The 12,288-nt window shown below is 40.1% G+C and overlaps 1 long non-coding RNA gene across 2 annotated transcripts; it reads right to left on the bottom strand.

Moving 5' to 3' along the window:
* Positions 1-7,415: 7,415 nt before the first annotated feature.
* Positions 7,416-11,234, bottom strand: Gm30057. Of its 2 annotated transcripts, XR_874997.3 has the most exons (3): positions 9,767-11,234; positions 9,285-9,394; positions 7,416-7,879 (listed from the first exon to the last, which is right to left on the bottom strand). It is a non-coding gene; the product is annotated as a predicted gene, 30057 (long non-coding RNA). The 2 variants fall into 2 exon arrangements; XR_874996.3 differs by having other exon boundaries at positions 7,416-9,394.
* Positions 11,235-12,288: the final 1,054 nt, after the last annotated feature.

Raw genomic sequence — 12,288 nt, 5'->3', positions numbered from 1 at the left:
TATTGATGCAACTCCGGTAGCATGGAGGAGTCTGTTACTGAAATGTGAACTCTGGCTGGGAACATAACTCGGGGAGAATGCTTGTCTAGCACACAGAGGCTCCAAGTTTAATCCTCAGCACACACAAATACAACAGGAAGGAAGGAAGGAATGAAGGAAGGAGGGGAGGGAGGGAGGGAGGGAGGGAGGGAGGGAGGGAGGGAGGGAGGGAGGGAGATGGAGGAGAAAGGGAATACAGGCTCAGTTACTAGAAGGCTTCCTTATCGTGAAGCCCAGGGCTCAAATTCCAGCACAATATAAGTCAGGCCTGGTGGTGTAAGCCTGGAACCTCATCAAGGTCACCCTCATCTTCAAGGTCATCCTCACCTGCATAGCAAGCTTGAGGTCAGCCTGAGACATATGAGATGCTGTCTCTGCAGAGAGTGAAAAGATAAAGCCCACACTCAAGTGTAGGTTTGTAGATTGTCCTTTTTATTATCCCCTTATTAGCTCTCTCCCAGTACTGGTATATATTGAGATGGCTACTCTAAAAAAGGAAGAAAGATAGAACTGCTGTTTGTGGAGCCAGCTCTCTCTCTTAGGCAGGCATATAACAATGTACAATACTTTTGTTTGAGAGGCACAAGAAGTAACCCTTATGTACTATATATTCTATTAAGTTCTTTCCCCTTTTCTTTTTTTCCTTTTTTTTTGGGTTTTTTTTTTTTTGGATATTTTCTTTATTTACATTTCAAATGGTATCACCTTTTCCAGTCCCCCTCCCCGAAAGCCCATATCCTGTCCCCCCTCTCCCTGCTTCTATGAGGGTATTCACCTACCCACTCACCTACTCTTGCCTCCCCAGCCTGGCATTCCTCTACACTGGGGCATCGAGCCTTCACAGGACCAAGGGCCTCTTCTCCCATTGATGCCCAAAATGCTCATCCTCCGCTACATATGCGGCTGGAGCCATGGGTCCCTCCATGTGTACTCTTTGGTTGGTGGTTTAGTCCCCAGGAACTCTGAGGGTCAGGATCAACCGAGTTGTTTTTTTTTTTTTTTTTTTTCTTCTCTTCAAAAATTCCTAAGATAAAGTAAGCTTGTCTGTAGAGATATGCCACTGGCTTCATGGGGAATGCCTACTTCCACAAATCTGGCATCTCATGGGGCAACCCCCACATTCACAAGTAACAGAAGGGTATAACCTAAGTCATATGGCACCCACTTTACACAGTCGTTTTTATTCATTCTTTGTTTGTGGCCCCACTGTGATTACCGTAAGACATGGCAAAGCCAAAGCTACTGTTTGAAAGTAATCAGCTCCAAGGGAAAATGTATCTCTGTAATCCTTTAGTGTCTGATAGTTTACAGTTATCATGACCTCTATGCAGATACTATCATAAAATGTGGTCTCCGCATTTGGGATGCTGAGTAGGGATGCAGGAGGACAAGAAGTTCAGGGCCAGCCTTGGCTACACAGCAGGAGGACAATAAGTTGCCTACATAGCAAGACCCTGTTTCAAAAATTCAAGGCCTAAGGATCTGTCTCAGTGGTATAATGCTCTCCAAGTTTATGTAAGATTCTGGGTTTGAGCCCTTGCACCAAGAGGAATCAAAGAAAACAGAGAAAGGAAAAGAGTCATCAGTGTGTGTTATTACAGTTTCTCAGTTGTCTAAACCAAAACCATCCACCCTGGTCTCCTGATCCTCTGGCCTCAAGACTGTTGTATCTACTTGACCTCTGGAACATCACGTACTTGGTCTTGCCTAACACCTCCAAGGATGTCGAAGCTTCAGATTCTGCAATGTCACATGTCCTAGGGTTTGGCTGTGCTCATATTTGACATTTCCCATCATACTGGGCCTGTGCGCATTCCTCAGCCTGGCCTTTGTGTCCTAGACGAGGTAACACTTCTTGCCAAAGTTTCTTAGCTATCATCTTCAATCACAGAATTGACAAGGCTCCAACTCCAAAAGCTTAACTATGGTGACAGCAAAAACCCAGACCTTTTCCACCCTACTTGGTGTTGCTTCTCCATAATCAGAAAAGCTCATTCCAGTCCAGGTTCTCACTTGCACATAACCAGTTATACTTTTGTGAGTAACTCCTCTCCTCAAATACCCTTCCCTCAGCTCTCCCATTCAAATCTAGCACATAGATGTTCAGGCTATGAAAACCACATAGCCTGGGTTTGTATCCAAGTTTTCTACTTATTAACCATGTGACCTTGAATAAAATACTTATCCCACAATATCCAGAGTTCCTCATGCATAAAATGAGAATAACATACTGTGTGGCAGAATGGCTAACTACCTAATATTGGCCTCTGAATGTTGGCTCTAATTCTATCAAGGGAAGTTGGGATTAGCTGGAAAATTACAGTAAATGAAACTGATATAGCCTGTAATCAGCTTATCTAGCAAACTTGAATCCTTGGAAGATGCATGTTGGGCAATTTGAATTAACTCAGAGAATATCATTTAGCTCAGCACTGACAGTCTAGGAATCCTGGATCTGTATATGACATTAAGTTAAGTTGCTTAGCAGCAAAACTGGCTGTATTTCTCCTTTTTTAATGCATTTTTTTTTTAAAAAAAATGTTTATAAGCTAGTGAACTTAAGCAGCCACGCTATTCCAGGGACCGATGACTACAGTCATGCTCTCTGAGATCCCTGTACTGGCTGGTTTTGTGTGTCAACTTGACATAAGCTAGAGTCATCAGAGAAAGGAGCCTCAGTTGAAGAAATGCCTCCATGAGATCTAGCTGTAAGGCATTTTCTCAATTAGTTAGCAATGGTGGAGGACCCAGCCCATTTGGATGGTCCCATCCCTGGGCCTGGGTTCTATAAGAAAGCAGACTGAACAGCCATGAGGAAGCAAGCCAGCAAGCAACACTCCTCCATGGCCTCTACATCAGCTCCTGTCTCCAGGATCCTTCCCAGTATGACTTCCTGTCCTAACTTCCCTCAAAAATGAACAGCAAAATGGAAGTGTAAGTCAAATAAACCCTTCCCCCCCTCCCCAGCTTGCCTTTTAGTCATGGTGTTTCGTCACAGCAATAAAACTCTGACTAAATAGTCCCCAAGGTTGAGAGCCATACTCCTGACCCTAGTCCAAATTATCATGTGACACTTGACTTAGACCAAGTTCTCAGCTCTGTGAACAGACAGATCTTCTGACCCTCAGTTTACTGCTATAGAAACCTCAGAGCAAACCAGATATTTGGCACACACCTGTAATCCAAACACTTGGGAGGAAAGATGGGCATTTTTGAGGTCCAAGGCACACAGAAAAACTCTGTTTCACCAAAATGAAAAAAAGGAAAGACTACATTAAAAACATAATTTTCAGATAAAGTTAGAAAGTTGGTGGAGACTTCAGCAGACTGCAATCATTTTTATTGCAATTATTTTTTCATTAATTAATTTATTTATTCATTTTGCATCCCAACCACAGCCCTAATCCCTTCTCTCCTCCCAGTCTCACCCTCCTATCCCCCTTTTTCCCCTCCCATTCTCAGAGATGGCCAGGCCCACTCCCTGGGTATCAACCCACCCTGGCACATGAAGTCTCATCAGGACTAAGCACATCCTTTTCCACTGAGGCCAGACAAGTCAGCCCAACTAGAGGAAAGGAATCTAAAGGTAGGCAATGGAGTTCTAGTTGTTGGGGGGACCCCCATGATAACCAAGCTGCACATCTACTACAAATGTGGGGGGGGGGGGCTAGGTCCAGTCTATCATGCTCTTTGATTGATGGTTCAGAGTCTGTGAGCCCCATGGGTCCATGTAAGTTGGCTCTGTAGGTCTTCTTGTGGTGTACTTGATCCTTCAGGCCCCCTCAGTCCTTTTCCTGACTTCTTCAAGACTCCCTAAGCTCTGCCTAATGTTTGTGACTGAAGGTATCTGCATGTGTTTTCATCAGCTGCTGAATGAAGTTGCAGATCACAGCTGTGTTAGGCTCGTGTCTGCAAGCAGAGCAGAGTATCATTAATAGTGTCAGGGGTTGGTTTTCTCCGATGGGGTGGGTCTCAAGTTAGGCCAGCCAATGGTTGGCCATTCCTTCAATCTCTGCTCTATCTTTATCCCTGCACATCTTGTAGGCAGGGTAAATTTTTTAGGTCAAAGGGTTTGGAGGTGGATTGGTGTTCTTCCTCCCTCCACTGAAAGCCCTACCTGACTACAAGAGGTGGCTACTTCAAGCTCCTTATACTTGATACTAGGCCTTTAAAGAGAAAATGAATAAATCCCTTTAAAAAAAATACAGGAAAATACAATCAAACAAATGAAAAAAAAATAGCACCATTTAAGACCTGAAAATAGAAACAATAAAGAAAACACAAACTGGGGGAATCCTGGAGATGGAAACTTAGGGAAGATAACAAGAACTACAGACACAAGCATGATCAACAGAATACAGCAGATGGAAGGTAGAATCTCAGGCATAGAAGATATTATTAAAGAAATTGATGCATCAGTTAAAGAAAATGTTAAATCTAAAAAGTTCCTGACACGAAATAGCCAATTTGGGACACTACGAAAGATCAAACCTAAGAATAATAGGAATAGAAGAAGACTCCCAGCTCCACGGTCCAGAAATATTTTCAATAAAATCATAGAAAACTTCCCTAACCTAAAGAAAGAGTTGACTATAAACATACAGGAAGTTTACAGAACACTAATTAGACTGGACTAGAAAAGACAATCTCGCCACATAATAATCAAAATACTAAATATACAGGACAAAGAAAGTTAAAAGTTGCAAGGGGAAAAGGCCAAGTAATGTATAAAGGCAGACCTATCAGAATTAGACCCAACTTCACAACAGAGGAAATTCTTAAATAAGAAACTTTAAGACAGAGTCATAGATCTAAGAACTGTGAGAGGCTTGTTGCTTTAGACTTTAAGTGGCAAAGTTCTGGGTAATATGTTAGGTAGCAATATAGGTTAACAAAAGTAAGAGTGCCATTACCTACCCTTATTTACTTAATCAGATAATTAACTATTTCCTGGGCATTGCTAAGATAAAACAATTCCAAGAAGAGAAGAGTCCCCTGTGTTCTGGGAATTCAATGGAAGAGTTTACAAACATCTAGAAAAGAAAGCAGTATTGAATGGCTGTTCAGAAGAGGCATTAGAGAGAAGGGAAGCTTCTGGTCAGGCTTATTGAATAAGTAGTAAGGCAGGGGTGGGGACAGGCAAGTGAGAAATGATGGTATGATGCAGGCAGGTTTTTCTCGCTGGAAAAAAAATCCTCAACAGCCATTGGGACACTATGGGAAGAGGCCATCCTTACATGGTTCTAATACTATCATTTCATATTAATCTTGTCAAAGATGGAGAAACAGGGAGCAGAATTTCTCCTATCTGGTTCAACATACCATCTCCAAAGCCAATATTACATTATCCCATTGCCACTAAGTCTGCATGAGTGTGTTTATTTTTCTTCTTCTGAAAAAGAGGAAGAAAACAAAACAAAAGAGTGTTTTCGATGGAGCTGTTGCCATGTGCTAGAGGGCTGTAGTTCTCATTTGAACTCTAGAGATCTAACTAAATAAGATACATGTATCTTACAAAACATAAAACTTGAGCACCTTTTGATTCACAAATGCAAACTATCATGATCAAATGTGACAATATGATGACCCTGCTATGTAAACATGTTGTTAGCATCACGGCTGATCTTGGCTGATTCTGGAGTCTGCTGAAAAGTCTTATAAGGTTTGCTCAGAAAAATAATCTGCATTTCATAATTAATTACTTGAAGAGAAGAGAAGGGGTGTCCTTAAACATCTGCCAATGTTTTCATCACTGGAATGAATTTGTAATGCCTTGAGTTGTTTAAGTTAGCTACTTTGTGATGGACATCTTATGGGCTGAATTGTACACACCTGAAATTTATATACTGAAGTCTTAGCTCCTATATGATTAGATTTAGAAATGTGGGCTTAAAAAAGATAAAATGAAGTTGTATCTAGTATGACTGGTAGCTTGAAAGAAAGAAAATATTAAATAGACAGACAGACAGAAAGTGGGCATAAAGATCAAGAGATGATGAGCAGAGGGTCTCTAGTGTCAGTTTGTCACTTCATCTGAGACTATTTCATGTTTCCAGACCTTGAAAACTGAAGTTACTCTTGTTAAACCATACAGACAGTGGCCCCGTTATGAAAACTCTAGCAACCTGCTATAGAGATCTTTATAGTTTCACAAACAATTTTAAAATTCATTAAAAATTATCTGTTACCCTTTAACAGTAAATATACATAACTCTCCTCTAAGTGGTTTGGAGTAGTGTTCGGGATAGTCCTATAAATCTAGCACATGGGAGGTAGAGGCAGGAGAATCTGGAAGAAGTTCAAGACAAGTCTTAGCTATATGAGATCCTGTCTCAAAAAATGAGCCAAGAAAAGAAAATTGTTTTTTTTCTAGCATGTAAAAGGACTTAGTTTCCATCACCAGTTATGCAAAATTAATAATAATAATTTTTGTCAATCAAAGAAATTCATTGGAGACAAACCCAGAATATATATATATAGTCAAACCAGAAATGGTTTATTTAACCCATTATCCTGTGCCAACTAATACTTATTGACAGAGGTTCACCTCTGCAGGTAGATACACTAATGAATCAAAGTAGTCTGTGATTATGGAGTCCTCTACCATACTGTTTGTGTGACTTTGGTCAAACTAACTAAACTTCACCTCAGTTTTGTTATTTATAAATTGGAGATACTAAGAACTCTCTATTACTAATTAGGTTCAGTGGTTTAATATTTTTTAAAGTGTATGAAGTTGGGAAGGGTGCATGTGGAGAGGGATCTTAGAGGAGCTGGAGAAGGGGAATCAAATATTACCAAAATACATTGTGTACAAGCATGAAATTCTCCGATAATAAACTAAAAATATATTTATTTGTTGCTTAGAGTTTTCTCTTCTTTTGTTATTTTTTAACACTAAGTCCATTCTGTACTGTCCATATGTGCATGGGTCATGGGACAGGCACTGAGCAAGAGAAACAAATCATCCTTAAAGAAGACTGATTCTCCTGCACCCAACAACAACCAACTCTCAATAGTTCCTTGGTCTCAGGTAGAGCCTGTGGTAATTTGAATGATAATTCCTCTCTCTGGCTATTGCATTTAAATATTGTTCCCTAGCTGGTGGAACTATTTGGGGAGGATTAGGTGGTATAGCCATGTTGGAGGAGGTTTGTCACCAAAGGCAAGCTTTAAGGTTCCAAAAGTCTAAACTATTCGATCCCCGCAACCCCCCCCCCCAGTAGTTGTGTCTGAAGATGTGAGCTCTCAACTACTGCTCTAGTAATATACCTCCTTGTTTGTTGCCACCTCCCTCTCTCACCCTCTGAAGGTGAATGTCATGGACTCTCACCCTGTGAAACTATAAGCTCCAAATAAACTCTTTCTTCTGCAAGTTGCCTTGATCATGGTGTTTTATTATAGCAATTGAAAAGTAGATAAGGCAGATCTCATAAGTACCCACACACACCCCACCTATTCCGTTCTTTTTGTTTGTTTGTTTGTTTGTTTTTTGTTTGTTTGTTGTTGTTGTTTTGCTTGATCTTGTGTAGGTTTTATTCAGGTAGCCACAGCTGCTGTGAGTTCATGGATGCAAGAACCACAACCAGGTGACTTCACATCACAGCATCCTTTCTCATCCTCCAGCTTTCACATCCTTATGACCTCTTCATCCAAGATGTTCTCTGAGCCTTGGTAGTGGTAGGGATGTTTAATGAAGATGTCCTGTTTAGCTAGATATGGTGACACATGCCTTTAATCCCAGCACTCAGGAGACAGAGGCAGGTAGATCTCTGTGTGTTCCAGGACGATCGGGTCTACATTTCAAGTCCTAGACCAGCCAGAGCTATACAATGAGATCCTGTCTCAAACATAAACAACAATGGCAATGTTCTATTTAGAGCTAAGCACTCACAGCCATTTATTCTTTCTTTCTTTAAACATTTTTTTATAAATTTATATGTATTTATTTCCATAATTTCTATCCCTCCCTACTCCTTTCCACTTCCTCCCAACTATCTCAAAATCATAACCTCTTCTTTGATAATTCTTATTATTATATACATTTGTACACATACCCTACTGAATCCATTTAGTGTTGCTCATATGTACATATGTTTAGGAACTTTGCTTGCTCTTTGACCAGTTTGGAGCCTGTACACTCACTACTGTACACTCACCAAGGCTGAGACCAGTCCAGCTCTATAGGTGTAAACATAAAGATTTAGAAGGCGTTTCGACAGGATGGCCATTTTTACAAAGAAAGAAACTTTGGTTTAATAATCCTGGTAAAAGCTGATATAAAAATTACTTTTTCAGTCTAGTGTTTAACATAATGATCTCCACCTCCAGCCTTTTTGGTGGTTTGTTTTTTAGTAGGTTTCCTTGTGAAATTGTGATCGTTTTTTGTTGTTTTGTTGTTGATTCTCTTCCAACTAACCCCATTGCACACATGTGCCATAGTATCTTCTTCACACACTAATCTGATGGTAGACATGTAGTTGGTTGTACATCTTAGGTTTTGTGAGTGGTACCATGAAGAGCATGGATAAGAAGAGAGCAAGGAAGAAGAAGTACCTTGGGATTTCTGTCAGTTGTGCATATAAAGCACTGTATGTAAAAAAAAAAATTAGCAAAACATCTGACACAGGAAATGCACAGGAAAGCAATGATTAATCCAAGTATACTTATCCATCCTGTGTTTTAACACAATGAGGTCATTCTGCACATTGCTTTGCAGAATGTTTGGCATGGTCTTTCTGTTAGTTATCTATTATATTCTATTTCTAAAAATAAAAGTAACTCACACATAAAAATTCTTCTGGTCTTACAGTGTTTGATTTGAACAATCTTTTCTTTTCTTTAGGTTCTTAGTGTATGATTTCACGTAAGTTTATGACCCTTTCTTCTGTTTTAGAACACTTGCAAAAGCAGAGTCAAGCCTGAGAATTCTTGTTCATACTTAAGGTGTTGCCAAATTTAAGGCTCTTGCTGACTCTGCCAGATGCACTGGTTGACATGTGGAAAGAAAAACATGAGATTATAAAATAAAATGCTTTGGCTACTAGAATAGAGTTGAGGTTTTGCTCTCCTTGAATGCTTATGTCTAAGGATCATCCATACCCTGAGCCCACACATCTGAGTCCCAGACAGGCTGAATGCATGAGATAAGCTGACAGGATACTCCAGTAAGGTACCAAGATGACCAGAAAGCCAGTATCCAGAAGCCTCCTGCACCATCACTACCACCAAAAAGCAGCCTCTACCTTCAAAAGCTTTGCTCATTGAGCTTTCTCTAAAATGCAGGAACTTGTTGGAGATTTTCAATCTGAAGTTCTTAGGATGAAAGAGTTCTGGTCCTTTTCCAGAGCAAGTTCTGAAGGAAGAAAAAGAAACCCTCGAGTTAGCACCTAATACATGGGGTAGGGAGGGGATAAATAAATAAATAAATAAGGTGCTGAAGGATGATGCTTTAAAACTACACAGTTACATCCATTTACCTCCAAGTGTGCAAAAGCAACGGAAGGAAGCCATACCACACAGTAGGGCTAAGGGTGGTGATGGCTATTTCAAACCCCAAAGGTATGAGAAAAATCTGCATTTTAATAGGACATCTGGATGCTTCCCAGAGGCCTGCAGGAGAAAGCTTCTTCCATATGGAAAGCAACTGTTATTATCTAATGGCATGTGAAGAAGAGGCCTGGACTGTATAGAAAGACACGTGGCAGGGAGGGTTATAGTCTCTCACCTGTTTACAGCAGCTATTTCTTCTAGTAGTGCTGTCATTGTGTCTGGTCACCTTAAATAGTTGTCAGGCATCCACTATGAGCAGGGTGTAGCACAGAAATCTGCCAGACAGAATTCTGCAGAGAGCTGGGAGGGCTTGTGCAGTTGCTGTCTGAGAGCATTTCACTGCAGAATGCAAGGGAGCCAAAGACAGGGAGACATAGAAAACACCCTCACCCCATCCCCAAAGGGTCACTTGGCTGTGAAATTAGGAAAAGAGAAACACATATAACACTACAAGCTAGCTTATTACAACTTTCTTACCGACCAACTTTTCTTTTTTTAACAGAGCCTCTATGATCAGAATTCAATTGAACATGGATTATTGAATAACCCCAAGAAACAGATGTGACTATTTATTTTATACTGAATTCATATATTCAAAAAGCAGGTTAATAGCAAAATATTGTTTCAGTTAGTTACATACATTTCAGCATTTGTGAATATGGCTCTAATAAAAATGCCAAAATGACATTTTTTCTAAGAACATTGCTTATATGCTCAATGAAGTTACCAAGTTATTTGTTTCAGTATGAAAATTCATCTTTGAATTAGGAAATGCACCCTGTCCTAGATGGATCCCTTCCAAGCCAACAAACTCTTTCTAAAGGAAGCTGCTGGCTCAAGCTCTGTGGAGGGAAATCAATTCAGACCTCTCCTTTGGGGAGGAACTACTCAAGAGTGCTGTTTTCTCTAATGACAATAAAATAAAATAAAATACCACTAATATGTGTGATATTCCCCAGTGGAGACATTTAGCATTTTTGTTTAGGGCTGGCCACAACTGCTCTCTGATTGGTATGTGCCAAATTCCCAGATTCCTTGAAATAAAATAAAGTGTAAACTATGTTTCACACATAAATCATGCTACTTGCATAAGCGGTGTGAGCACAGAGAAGCACCACTCTCAGCCCTGGAGTAGTGAGATCACCTAGCAGAAGTCAAGGACCATCTTTGTGGGCCAGTATGTTCACAGCAGAGGTAGCAGTCTGAGGCAGATAGCACACAGGGGTTAGAGGCTCATTGGCTAAACCTGTAACTTCTCAGGAATCTGATTTGAGGATGGTGGCGAGCTTCAGATGACTGTGAGAAGAGTTATGAGACACAAAGAGAAGCAGCCATGGAGAACATGGTTGGCCAGCTCTGCCACTCCCAGGCAAAGTTATTACCAACAGAGACCTTCATCTCAACCAGTTCTGTTGCAAAGAAGTCAGGCTCCTGCTCTGTGGGTTTCTGTGGGCCCTTTATAGCTGTTATCTGTTCCCTAGTCTGTTGTTACTCCCAGAAAATATTAACATTCACCAGGATGTGAGTCTGTGATTGTGCAATAAATAAATAATGGAGCGTTCTAAGATTTGCTCATGTTTGCAGACTAGCATCACATGCTTCTAAAGTACAGGAAGTTATGCTCAAAATCTGTACTTTGGAGTCTCTGGAACAAATCAGTAAAACAATGCCTTTTGCTAGTTACTTAAAAGGCAATTCAATCTTTGTGCACTCATTTTGAAAAGTGCAGAACTCTCACAAGGAAAAGAACCCCAAAAATAATAGAAAAATATTGAAGAAAAGTGTCTGCTAAATTATAATTCAGGAAGAGAGATAAGCCCAACTTAGTAGAGTCTGCCTCTTATGACAGAAGTCGAGAAGCCAGGGGTGAGGCAAGAGGATTGCTATTTCTATTTCCAGGCTGGCCTGAGGAACACAGACTAGCTGTTTCTACACATATGCCACATATGATGATTAGCATACCACCCAAAATGGTCTTTGAAAGACCTGCGCAGAGATGTGCATTAGAAATAAGCAATTAAGCTTAAAAAGAATGAGTAGGACATACAAATCTGCACAAATCAAAGAATGTGTTAGATGGGCAAATACACATTGGCTATTTGCTTCTGGAGAGAGAAATTTATGTGAAATAAAACTAAAACACTAGAAGTTATGGAAGGTGATTAAGACCGGAAGATCCTGAAATAATTGTTTTGTCCAAGAAAAAAAAAGGTAGGGATAATGTTATGGGTAAAGGCACCTACCACTGAGCTTGACAGCTGAGTTCACACTCAGACTATGCGTGGTGGAAGAAGAGAACTAGCTCCTATACTTATTCTCTGACCTTTGTTAGCAGGTCATGAAGTGCACACATAAGCACACGCACCCACATACACATCCATGCACACATAGAGAAAGTACACACAAACACACACCATGAGCTCACATGCAAAAAATACATTTAACAAATTCATTTTCTCTTTTAAAAGTAAGCATATTAATTTTAACTCAGAGTATGATTTTTAATCTAAGTTACCTATTATTGGAACAAGATTACAATCTTTAACTCTAAAGGGAGAAAGATAAAGAATACTTGAATCCATTAAAACCGGTTTGCATTTTTTTTCTGTAAAGGGTAAATAGCAAATAGTTCTGTCTTTGTGGGCCACAAGGTATCTGTTACAACAAATCTACTACTGCTATACACTACACTATACT

Source organism: Mus musculus, chromosome 15 (genome assembly GCF_000001635.26).
Source record: "Mus musculus strain C57BL/6J chromosome 15, GRCm38.p6 C57BL/6J".
Classification (NCBI taxonomy): domain Eukaryota; kingdom Metazoa; phylum Chordata; class Mammalia; order Rodentia; family Muridae; genus Mus; species Mus musculus.
The sequence above is the reverse complement of the archived record's forward strand: the minus strand, read 5'-3'. Positions and strand labels throughout refer to the sequence as shown.